Consider the following 13,698-nt stretch of genomic DNA (forward strand, 5'->3'; position numbering starts at 1 on the left):
GTATCTTATAAGACAGAGGTATAGAATATTAACAGAATTACTTAAGGTATGCAGCATGATTATCTTCCAATTTTTACAATCGGATTCTAAACTAAAGTATGTTATTTGGATTTTTAGATTAAATGTTAAAGATCAGAGATATTGCTGATAGTCAAGGTTAATGTCTTAAAAATAGCATACACAACTATTCTATTATAAAATATTAACTCTACTACTTTACATCAAAGTTAATGAAATGCTTTATTCATATGTGAAAGACAAACACCATCATAATGATGCTCAAAATATATTTTAATATCAAATATTTTGCTGACTATATCCTTGACATACTTATTTCTTAGACTATAGATCAGAGAGTTCAAAGTGGGAATCACCACTGTGTAAAACACAGAAGCCACCTTCATTATGAGCCTGGAGGTTTTGGAGTTGGGCACACAGTACAAGAACAGGATGGTGCCATGTAAGATGGTAATGGTAGACAGGTGTGAACCATTCTGATGATGGTAACAAAAACGACAACATATGAGAAGAGAAGGATGAGCAGTGTACCGACAGCATTTTATGTGGCAAAAATGAACAGAAAGTGTTTGACAAAAGTATCAGAGCAAGAGAGGGAGAGCTGTGAGGAGAACTCACAGAAAAGTGATCGATGGCATTGATACCATGGAAAGATAACTGTAGAGCAGAGCATGTCAAAATCAAGGAACACACCTCCCCCCATGTGACACATGCACCAGCATGACACAGAACTTCTGGGACATGACAACTGTGTAGAACCGAGGGTTGCAGATGGCCACCACATGGTCATAGGATACTTTTACTAATAAAAAGGCTTAAGTTACCACAAAGGTACAAAAGAAAAGGTATAGTACAATGCATCCTATAAAGGAAACAATTCTGTCTTTTGCAATTAGATTCACCAGCATCCTGGGAACAATGGTGGAGAAATAGCAGAAATCCACAAGGCAGAGGTGGCTGAGTAGTATATAAGGTGTACAGTTTGGGGTTAATTTTGATTGTGACAATCATCAAAATATTCCCCAACACAGTGATACTGTTAGATGGCCAGAAAAATTAAGAAGAGTGGGACTTACAGTTTTGAGTAATCTGAGGAGCCCAGCATGATGAATCTGGCACCACTATTATTTGTATCTAACAGCAACATAGTTTCAGATTGTCAGAATACGAAAACCCTGAAAATAAAGACAATAAAGATCTGAGAACACATGAATCTATGATTTTTGTCTCTCTGTATACCTTGGAGGATGAAATTTATATCACCCTCAGAAGTGAGAAACTTATTATCTCACAAAAAATGCATGTCTAAAGTCATAAAATATAAATATCATGAAATTTTCACAAGAACAATACAATTATTGAGCTAAAATTTAAGTTTTCATATGTTAATTTTAGTGCTTTCAGGTATAAGAAAATGAGAATGTAGATTTATGTTTGTTTTAAATTAATTCTTCACTTATATTTTCAGCTCTTATTTTACAACATCAGTTCATTAAGTATTACCTGAATGTTATGCCAGATTATGACAGCCATGTAGTCAGTAACAAAAATCAGAAATGTCTAAAGCAAATTAATGTTTATATTATATATTCACTCAGTGCCATTAAATGTCAAAAACTGTGCACAATATTTTCCTACATAATTAATTATATTCTGGACTTTAATATCTGTTTCTCTGTCTTACCCAGTCAGTTTGATTTCAAATTAAACCTTAATTTTTTTCCAGACAAGATTGCCTTCAACTCAGGTATTTCTTCTTTACAGTCTTTCCAAATTTCCCAAAGGAATAAAAACATAGAGATATTATAAAGCTATTTTACTTTCCCTTCCTATTCTAGCGATGAAAAATGAAGATGGGGACATTTTGTATTTTCTAGTGAACTGAAGTTGCAAAACATTCTACACATCCAGGTTTAGAGCCCTGATCCCTACACTTCTAGCACTGCATCAGTTGTTGCACAATAACACTAGTTCTGAAGAAGTAAGCTACCTTTCTCCCAAGTTGTTTTCTGACGTTAATGATGATCTTTCTTTAGACTCTGGAAACTAACCTGCTGATGATAAAGTTAGGATCTCTTCTGGCTGGGAGGCATTCTTACATGGATACTTACAATCTTGTACACTGGAACCCTAGACTGTCTACTGCTCCATTCTCTAGAGATCACAAAATTAGCAATTGAAATTATCACATTTCTCTCATGCAATACTATTTAAAATTATATGTGAATATATTTTAATTGACCAACAGCAATTATATGCTCTTATCATATAATTTGTGACATTTCAACATGACTGTGGAACCTACAATGACCAGATTAGGATAATTGGTGTGCATTACCTCAGATATTTGAATTTGAATTTTCTTTTTGTTGTAAACATTCAAAATCCTTTCCACTAGCTAGACTCTGGTAACCACTGTTGTATACTAGCAAAGGATCACATTTTTTTCTTCCCTGTACAGATAATAGCCTAATGTATTTTTCTTTCTGTTCCAGGCTTACTTAACTTAATATAATTTCTTACAGTTCCATTCATATTACTAAAAATGACAATTTCATTCTTTTTATAGCTAAATAACAATCCATTTATATATATATATGTATATACACATATACATGATCTCACATTTCTTTACCTACTCATCCATCAATGGATGAAGGTTGATTCCATATCTTGAATATTATGAATATGCTGCAAAAAATGAGTATAGATGTCACTTTACACATTGATTTCTTGTTTTTGTATATCTATCTATCTATATGTAGATATATGTAGACATACATAATCTTATAGTGGGATTGCCATTCATATGGTTGTTCTCCTAAGCAACGGTATCAGGCAAAACAGGAAGAGAAAAGCACTAAACATTTGGGTAATATCTATTGTTTGGGTTCTACAAGTTTTTGGAAGCACATGATATGGAACAGAATAATGTATGAAACACATTGACATAAGATAAACTAATGAAAAAAATAAAAGTTAACAAGTTTTTATTAAGACCATAAAACAGGAAGCAAAATTGCAAGGAATTTTGAGGGAAAAATGCAAAGTTATATAACCTTATACAAACAACTCACTAACAACATTTGGATCACAAGACCCATTATATTAACATAAAACTTACTTTAATATTCATTTTAAATGAGTTAGGTTAACAGTATATGTTATTATAAAATATGATTAATAGAATTTCTGACTTCCTGATGAATTTTCTTTCAAAGTTGCTCTTAAACTCAAATTTATGAATATTAGAACATAGAGGGCCATAGAATTTCTTAGTTTTGCATATATTTTAGCAAGTTTAATGACAGACTATTTGAAAATGATTTGCTAGGTTGCATGACCAGAGACAGTTTTAACAGAAAAAAAACAGAAAAATACTCCTGGTAAGGTAGGATCTGAGAGGTTTGGGGTAGGTAACAATGAGAGGAATATAACAATTCTTTTTTTATTGCTATTTTCTTAGGAAATATTTCACAATGCTGTATATCATAAAATGTTCACTCTTTTCCCTCACAAGTAATATATAGACATATTGAATATCTTAGTGTTATGAAGAAAAACAAAAGAGGTATTTAGAGATTAATACAGGCAAAGGGAAAAAAGGAGTGAGATAAAGAGAGACCAAGGCAGAAAGACAGACAAATAGAAAAACTATCTTAGGAACAGGAAGTTTCTGTTATAGACTTCACTATAGTTTGTTTCTTCCTGGTTAGGAAATTTCCCTAAATTCTATTCTATAGTGTTTCCCTTAATGCTACCTTTTAGAATCTCTCTGTAGCACATATATTGCCATTGTATTATTTCTAATAATTTAGATTTCCTAGTTTGGTTATTGAAAGTATGATCATTAATAAAGGACACATGTTAGTACATTCCACAGCATGAATCAGGGTCAAGGTTAGAGGAAAGGAAATATGGTTAGAAGTGTGAGGATAAGAGGTATAGACATAAATATGTGGATTGGTATTTATCTAACATGCAATTTTAAGCTTCTCTGACTTTTTGGGCAACACTAGAATAAAGAAGTAAACTAGAATATCTTCATTATCTGTTTGAATTTTATCATCTGCATGACAATGTGCTAAATTAATACTTAGAACAGCCTATGGTGATATGAATAAACTCTGAAAAAAGTAATTATGATATATTTGGAATCAGATTTATTAGTACAGACAGCAGTTAAAAGTGCCTCTCCTTCACAATGAAAATTTGGACAGAAAAAATATACTAGATGTCTGGAAGGAAGAGATAAGAGATATATAGGTAGAGGGAGAGAGAAAGAAAGAGAGAGAGCGAGAGAGAGAGAAAGAGTGAGAAATGTAGTCAAGGCTTTACTATAGTTAGATACTCTTGAGTGGGGTATCCAGGAATTAAGAATAAAGGCAGAATATCATGATAAAAAATGTAGTTTGGAAATTTTGGACATTACTGATTACAGGACTGAGATAATCAGTTATTGTATAAGTTTGACTAATCATTTTGCAACTTCTACTCTTTGATGAGAGCTGAAAGAATTTTGGCAAATAATTTAAAAATAAATACATTAGTCATAGTTTCCTATTTTTCAATATTAATTAAACTGGTTAAAACTACCACAAGAAAGGGACTAAGGTAGAAAAAAGAAAAATAGAGGAGATGAACCAAATTGGGCCATAATACATATATACATGGGAGCATCACGAGGAAACTCCCTGTATAGCTATCTTAAACATACAAAAGTGTCATTTTGTTTTTCTCTTACAAAATAGGAGAACAAGAGGGCAGAACAGGTCCTGCCTGGGCTTGGTACCAGTGGGAGAGGGAAGGAGATGGAAGGGTGAATATGGTGCAAATATTGTGTACACATGTATGTAAATGGAAAAATGAGAACTGTTGAAACTTTTCCAGAAATGGGGGGAGAAGGGGATAAAGGAGAATGGTGCAGGGGGTAAATTCAAGTTTTATATATTTGACACATTATAAGAATTTTTGTAAATGCCACAATGTACCTTCACCCGGTATAACAATAAAAAATTGTATTTGAGAATTTAAAAGTTAACTCAGTAATTGTATTTTTCATTAAAAAAATTAAAAGTTATAGTACTTTAAGATTTTAGACAATTATCTCATATCATATACATCAAGTTCCTGAAAGTGAAGTTTTATTTAATCTACTGTGCTCTGTGAGGGAAATGAACCAAAGTTATGATGTCCTAACTTTCCTTATTGTATTCATTTTCAGGACTAACTTTCATATTCTGACAAAGTGAAACCCTGGTACTGTCAGGTAGAAACAGGTACTGTTCAATGCCTTGGGCTTCTCACACTTCTCTAAGCTCCAAGCCCCACTTTCTTGATTTTCCTGACCATCTACAATGTCACTGTGGTAGTGAATATTGGGACGACTCTCATAATTAAAAGAAACCCCAAATTGCACTTCCCCATGTACTTTTTCCACGGTCACATCTCTTTTTTGTTTTCTGATGTGCAAACCTTGCTCTTAATATGCTGGTGAATCAAGTTGTAAAAGACAAAACTGTTTCCTTTTCAAAATGATTAGCACAATACATTTTCTTTTTTATCTTTGTGGTAACTGAAGCTTTTTCATTAATAATGATGTGCTCTGACATCTCTGTTTGTTATTGGTATATAGAAAATATACTGATTTTGTATGTTGATTTTTGATCTTGACATTTGACTGAAACTTTTTTTTATCAGAGCCAAGAGGGTTTTGTGTGTGTGTGTGTGTGTTTGTGTATGGAGTCTTCAGGGTCATTTAAGTATAGTGTTATATCATCTGTAAATAGGGATAATTTGACTTTTTCCTTCCCTATTTATATCCCTTTCAGTTCTTTGTCATGCTCTATTGCTGTTGATAAGAATTCAGTTACTATACTGAGTGGAAGGAGTGGATATGCTTGTCTTGCTCCTGACATTAAAGGGAATCCTTTTAGGTTTTCTGTGTTTGGTATAATGCATGATATGTTTATCATATGTATTTCTTATGTTTGGATAAAATCCGTCTTTAGTGTTTTGATCATGAAGAATGACTGATTTTTCATTTCTGTTTGAATCTAGGAATGTTTTTACTACTCACCACATTTCTTCAATGACCCACTGGTCATTCAAATGGGAATTGCTCCATGTCCACATGTTTGAACTTGTCTGTCATTTCCCTTGATGGTTGATTTCTAGGTTTATTCTGATGTGGTCTGACAATATACAGGAAATTATTTCAATTCTATTGTATTTTGTAGACTTGTTTTATGTCCTGAATACTGTCTGTATTGAAGAAAGTTCTTTGGGGTGCTAAGAAGAATGTGTATTCTGTGACTGATGGGTAGAATATTCTTTAGATGTCTGTTAAGTACATTTGATCTATAGTGTCTTTTAATTCTGAATCACTCTGCATACTCACTAAATGATGAATGGATAAAACATTTGGATAAAGAAAATGGAATATTGTTCAGCTATCAAAAATGAAATTACATTTTATGCAGGAAAACAGATGGAACTGAAGATGATCATGTTACTAGAAATAGGCCAGACTCAGACAGACTAATGTCACATGTTTGTTCTCAAATGTGTACTCTAGACTTAAAAAAATTCTAAAATGATATGAATGTTAAAAGGGACAATTTGGAGGTGGAGGAAAGCCAGTCAGAGTAAGGAGGGTGAAATGAGAGGATGATGTAAGAGAATATGTCAAAGTATGTTACATGAATGTATGAAAAGAGAATAGTGAAACTCATTGAAATTATAAATATAAAATGTTCAGGAGGAAGGATAAGAATTAAAGAGTACTACAGAGGGTAAAAATGATCCAAATATATTACATAAAGAATGTATGAAAATATCACAATGAAAATAAATTTTGCAGATATTAATCTACTAAGAAATAAATGAAACAGATTACCTTGTGGATTCAATGCTGACTGGTAAATGTGCTTTACCACAGATTTGCATGTAAATTAGTGTGTTTCACTTGCAGATACACACAAACTAATATATTGTACCACGAAAGCCCAGCTAATAATGACACAAGCTACATGGAAAGAGAAGAGCTGTTTTGTACTTGGCCATGTTCGTAATTTTACACACATTCAGGATTTTCAAATGCATTTTAATGGTATTGCTGACAATTCAAGGACTTTCTGCAGTACATTAATTGTAGAAAATAGTGGGTTTCATTGTGACATTTTCATGCATGTATATAAGGTATTTGAGAGTGTTTATCCCTCCTACTACTGACACATATCCTCTTCCACACACACACTGATCCCCTTCCCAATTTTATTTTGGACTGTTAAGCATTTTATATAATGGCTCTAGTTTCTCTAATTTCATAATTCTTTTAGAATTCACCAATGATAGAAAACCTGTGATACTTGTCCTTCTGTCTTAATTATTTTGATTAATATTATGACCTCCATTTGGGAGAAAATCTTTACCAGCTATTCCTCAGCCAGGGAATGATATTTAGACTATAAAAATAACTCGAAAATAACATAGCAAAAGAATAAATGGTCCATCAGTAAATGAGTAATTGAGCAAAGAACTGAAGAAATGTCTTCAAGTATTTAATACAAATGGCCAATAAATACATAAAAACGTTCAATATCATTAGGGAAATGGAAGGACTTTAGTCATGCTGGTTTTAAAGGACACCTAGCTAATACTCAACAGGGTTATTGTCAATGTATTTTTTGTCTAAAAACCCATTAATAGTTATAATAGAAATATTGCTAATGTTCATTTGAGTAAGCATTTTTTGATTTCTTTTTTAATGGGGTTCTCTATATGATAACTTGGAATACTATAGTGAAACCCTTCATTCTGGAGGTTCTTGGAAAATAGTTCATGGAAGAAACACTAGGAATCTCTCTGTACAGCTGTCTTTATCTCAAACTAGCAAAAATGCAATGTCTTTCTTATTATCTCTCATGTTTACTCTTCAACAAAATCTGAGAACAAGAGGGGAGGACAGGTTCTGCCCAGAAACAGGACAGGGTGTGAGAGGTGGCTCAAAGAATGTATACACATGTAAGTAAATATAAAAATTAAAAAGAAAATAGTTAAAATAATTAAAATTGTAACTCTTGATATTTCAATTATTTCAAGATTCACATGGAAGATCAAAAGTAAGACTCATCTTCATCAACGATATTTTGGAATAATTGAAGGATGAGCTCAGTGAATTTTCCTACGGAACTTGGTGCTCTTAGAAAAGACTGAAAGATTTATTCAAAATCATTTTATACCAAAGATCTTTCTGATAATGGCACAGTCTTGCCCATTAGTAATACAAGTTCTCATCATTAACTCAACTTCCTGAAATATACTATACACAATATGCAAACATATATGGAATACAGATATTATATATATTATGAATTGCATATAATACTATCATATTAATTTCATAAATAAGATCTATTCGTAGTCATTGTCAATGTGATAATGGAGGCTGGAAAACCGTGTATTCCTTAGTGTTCATAGGTAGCTGGGATCAAGGAGAGCAAACTGTTTCACCCCAACAGAATGTCCAAGGCCACAGAACCGAAATAACTGAAGGTGTATTTGTGTTCAAATTTCAACAGGCTTGAGACTCAACACATGTTCATGCCTCAGTGCAGATGAAAAGTTAAAAACAAAACTACGGTTCTGATTTTCAGGGATTCAGTCAGCCAGCTCCTCAAGCATTCAGTGGAGGTTTAGATACATTCTATAGAGACCTTGAACTGACTGGATAAGGCTCTCAAAGCCTTCCTATACTAGGGTCTGAGGTGTGCTTCTCAGTTTGTTAACTTGAATATTTTCTTCTGACCATCCACACACGAGCAACCATAATAATGTTTGACAAAATATCTGAGCACACACTATAAAGGCAAGTTGACAATATAAATCTTACTAAGCCAGCTGAGTATTTCCTGTGCTTGTTTGCTGGCTTTTATTGCTGTTCCAACCCACCCTTATTTCTTGCTGTCTCTTTTAATGGTTGAAGTGATAAGACAAGCCACCTGAATAATCTTCCTATCCCAAGTTTTAAAATCATAATCATAATGCCAAAGTACCCTTTCTCAAATAAGTTGATGTAGTTAATGTTTTCTGAAATTAGGAGGTGGGCATCTCTGGGTGACACTTATCTTGTCTGTTACAGTATTTCAATGAAATGCAATGACTTTTTTATAGTGTTCATTTGATGGAACTCCAACTAACATAAATTATTCACTAATGCTCCATATGAGATTAGATCCCATGTAAAAGTAGTTAAGAGGTATTTAACTACTCAACAATCTACTTAAGATAAAATGAAAATTCAGTTACGTGTATCCTGGAACAGCAGTATATTCATGAAATGGTATTATTGTTATTCATGTTTCACAAAATTTCATATAATACCATTAACACAAGCTTTTCCACTATAATTATCATATTTATTTTTCAAATAATCATTAGCACAGTCTTTCTCATACAACATATGCCAAGTTCAGAAAAAATATGAATAATTGATAAAGGATATATAAATATTTATTTTAATGAATAAGATACAGAAATACACATACATGCATAAATAAATATTATACATTATTTTACATGTTGGAGGAAGCAAGTGGGTTGATGAAGAACATCACCTTGGATACAAGTGTACTCTTTCACCCGAAGCTGGAGAATGGAATAATTTTTAGAGGAATGAAAATGTAACTCAGTACAAGTCAAAATGAGTTGCTGATTTGAGAACTTTGTAATATATATGTGGACATTTGTGATTCTTTTGATGGATGCTCATTTTCCATGATAATGCCACTAAAAAGATTTTGCAATTTTAAATGCTTTAGAAAAATTTAACAAATTATATTAATGAATGCAATGCAGTTGTGTGGACTTCAGGCAATCCTGAAACAACTTCAAACACCTTCCTTCGATTTGACTCAGAGTTTTTATGAATAGGAGGATGCGTACAAATAGCTGTTTGGAATGAAATTAAGATAGAGACGAAATATTTAAAAGTAAACTAATTTGGTTTCACAACACCAAAGGAGGAAGAAATCTGTGTAAAATGTAACAATTAGAACCATATAGGAATGTCGTGTTATACCATGGGCTATCACGGGGAATTATTATGAAAACAATTCTAAGCATACTTACTTCCTCTTTGATTATAGAAGCATCCACATGCTTTCCAGGTAAAATTTCAGGCTAATATTTAAATGTAACAAAGTGCATTAAGCAATGAAAATAATTGCTTCCTCAAAGTGAAAATGTATACAGATGAAATGTTGCTATGGTAACTACAAGATGAAAAGATAAAACAATTCCAATTGAAAACATGGTATTATGTTTTAAATAATAATTTTCTCAATGCTGCAATCACATCCTTGTTCCTAAAACTATGTATCACTGGATTGAACATGGGAGTCACGATTGTGTAGAAAAGAGAGAACAGTCTGTCAATTCCTGCAGAATGATTGGATTTTGGTCTTAAATAGGTAATGGTTGCTGATCCATAAAATAAAACCACAACCAGGAGGTGGGAAGAACATGTAGAGAATGCTTTACCACGCCCTGTGGCTGTTGGCAGCCTCAGAATGGTGGAAATGATTTTGCTGTAAGAAGCAAGTACCAACATAAAAGGAATTGCAGCAAACGACATAGATACTATAAACACAGAAAGCTCATGCACAGAAGTGTCCCCACAGGCTAGTTTGATAACCAGGGGTATGTCACAGAAGAAGTGGTCAGTTTGGTTTGAATTACAGAAAGCAGAGAGAATATTTGAGAGGTCTGCCCTATTTGGATTGGCATTCCACTGATCAAGGAGCCAGCAGCCAGCTGGATGCATTTTTTTGGGTTCATGACTAAAGCATAGTGCAGAGGGTTGCAGATGGCCATGTAGCGGTCATAGGACATCACAGCCAGGAGGAAACACTCAGTGGCTCCCAGTACAAGGAAGAAGCACATTTGAATAGCACAGTCCAGCAGAGAAATGCTCCTATTCTGAGTGCAAATACTGAACAGAATTCTTGGGAGAGTGACTGATACATAACAGATTTCTAGGGAAGAAAAATTTGCCAGGAAAAAATACATGGGTTTCTGTAGTGTAGGGTCAAGTCTTATTATGACTATGAGGCTGTTTCCAATTAGGATAATTATATACACAATAGAGAATACCCCAAATGGAGGTATGGAAAGTCAGAGAATCCCAGCAGGACAAATTGCTTCACTGTGAAAACATTGTCTTCTGCATTTATCTGTTCATATTTCATCTGTGGGAACGATTTAACCAGAAGTACAAATCACTTAACTGTGTTAAATATTTGTTTTTCTCCATGTAATCCAAGGAATGTTCACATTCTTCTTTTTCCCATTCCCAGAATAATATATACTACATTACAGTTATTCTTAAATTATAATTACATGTATTTTTCATTATTAATAAGTACTCATGCGAATTTTTGTCAGTTTCATTCTTCTAAGAGAATGAAACCTTGTATAGTTGAGGAGACAGATTATTTGAAGTTTTGTTCTCCATATAAATATCCCAAACCTCAAATTCTATACTTATGCTATAATAACAATGAGTCCTTTCTTTATGTTCCCATGTTTTATGATCTCTATTCCTAAACCCGTTTTCTATTGTTGTCAATTCAAAATTTATTTCATTTGTAAGGTAAATATTGTATATGCATCTTACATATTGTAGAGACAAATATAGTAAATATTTTAAGTCTAGTTTTACTGTGGTATTTAAGAATTCTTCCTCAGTTGGACTATTCCACATAACTATGCAATCCTTTGTAAAATACTAACAATCCATCAATGTTTTGGCATAATATTTAATCTTAAAATTGTGTTTATGTTTCAATGTAAGTTATTCAGACTTTACAATGGTGAGAAAAGGAACACAAAGCTTTTTTTTGTATGAACACTCAGAATGTAGCACTAACTAGAATGTTCACATTGATTTACTTGTTTATTATATGAAGGAGCTTCAACCGCTCCTCATCTCTGTGAGTGTCTTAAATCACTCACTTCATAAATTGTTGCTTTTGGCTGAGAATTTAATCCATTTAAGTCATTTAATCCATTGAGTTATTTACCTTGTGTGTGTTTTTGTTTTCCTACACATGTGGTTATTAGCATATTTTCCCCCAAATTTTATTTACTAACCTTCTGAATAAATTACTAATAAATCATGTTAATTCCTTCATTGGAATACTCCCTAAGGGTAAACAATGGTTTGCAACCACAGTACTGACCTCACTCCCTAAGCAGGCATTAGGTGTCTGTATGTGATGTTCATAAGGTCGGTGAGTGGGAATGAAGGTGTACAAGAACATTGAAGTTTTATTCACTCTTCCAGCAGTAGTATTTCACCTGCCTGCTTTGAGTATCACATCCATACTATGTGGTGTGTAGTTTGAAACCAAAAGAGAATAATTTACCGCAAGGAAGACAAGTCTATAACTATATGTTAAGACTAGTAAATCTGTATGGTAAAGAAGGTGGGAGCTTCTTTGTGACACAAATGGGGGAGGTAGAAACAGTGTACACACAGTGAGGACCTTCTAAGGATTTTCTTTTATAAAAAGTATAAACTTTTGTCATGTATAATATTCTAGACAAAAATCAATTACTTAAAATATTGAAAGTCTTCCATAGCTTTATAATTCTTTTGATTAAAATTTTATATTGTATATCATAAAATGCTATAGCATGATCTCACAGAGGTGAAGGTGAAATGCACAGGAGCAGAGGGTGGAGTAGCCAGGAATCAGCGAGGGATGGGAAAAGGTTAATTAATGTGAACTAAATTCCAATTAGTCAGAAGTAAGATTTTTAAGATGCTGCTGTATGGTATGACTGCACAAAATAATATTCTCCTATTATTTCAATCACAAAATCTATAGAAAGGATTTTGAATACATTAAGCATAAAGAAATGACAGATATTTTAGTAATCCAGAAATATATATCCCTCATTAAAAAGGGCTATGTGTGACTTTCTAAAATGGTCACAAATCAGTAGTGTGGTTCAAGACTATACCACATTGCCCTTTTTCATTGTGCTATGCTATAATACTTTTTTTTCACTTACATGAGCATACAAATTCATATTTATTTATGTAGTCATTTCAATTAAATTCAATGTAGACACTAATGTAGGAACAATGATCTAAACAAACAAGAAGCCTGTTTGGCATAAGTAAGAGAGAAAGCAAACCCAATTAAATACTATGCATTCTGTATCCTGCTTATTAGTTATAAAAATAATACTATGATGAGACACTATCCCCCAAACTGATAAATGTTTAATACATAAATATATGCATACCACATAATAATCACTTAATAAATGTTAACATTTAAGTAATGATGATATTGAAAGTTACATCTTTAATATATGTGTTCACTATGTAGTAAATTAGTTTACATCTTGTTTCATGTGATTTTTGTAATAATTAGATCCATAGGATTGCAAAGCCTATGTGAATCACTATTTGGAAATTTAAAAAATATACATATTTAAAACATTTTCTGTAATTAGATGCTGTTTGCTGATGTTTAATGTATAGATACTTGTAAAATATATATATTTATATTAGACAAAAGTTGTTCATGCTTACCTATTTGGATTGAGGTTAAATATTGTACTTACCTTTTCATCTGTATTAAAAATGAGAAAGGAGAACTATTT

At 32.6% G+C, this 13,698-nt stretch overlaps 2 pseudogenes; both read right to left on the bottom strand.

Annotated features, from left to right (window-relative positions):
- Positions 1 to 227: 227 nt before the first annotated feature.
- On the bottom strand, positions 228 to 1,165 carry LOC109677881 (olfactory receptor 5D18-like; annotated as a pseudogene).
- Positions 1,166 to 10,336: 9,171 nt separating this feature from the next.
- Positions 10,337 to 11,267, bottom strand: LOC141421590 (olfactory receptor 10AG1-like; annotated as a pseudogene).
- Positions 11,268 to 13,698: the final 2,431 nt, after the last annotated feature.

The sequence above is a fragment of the Castor canadensis genome, chromosome 1 (assembly GCF_047511655.1).
Source record: "Castor canadensis chromosome 1, mCasCan1.hap1v2, whole genome shotgun sequence".
In the NCBI taxonomy this organism is placed as follows: Eukaryota; Metazoa; Chordata; class Mammalia; order Rodentia; family Castoridae; genus Castor; species Castor canadensis.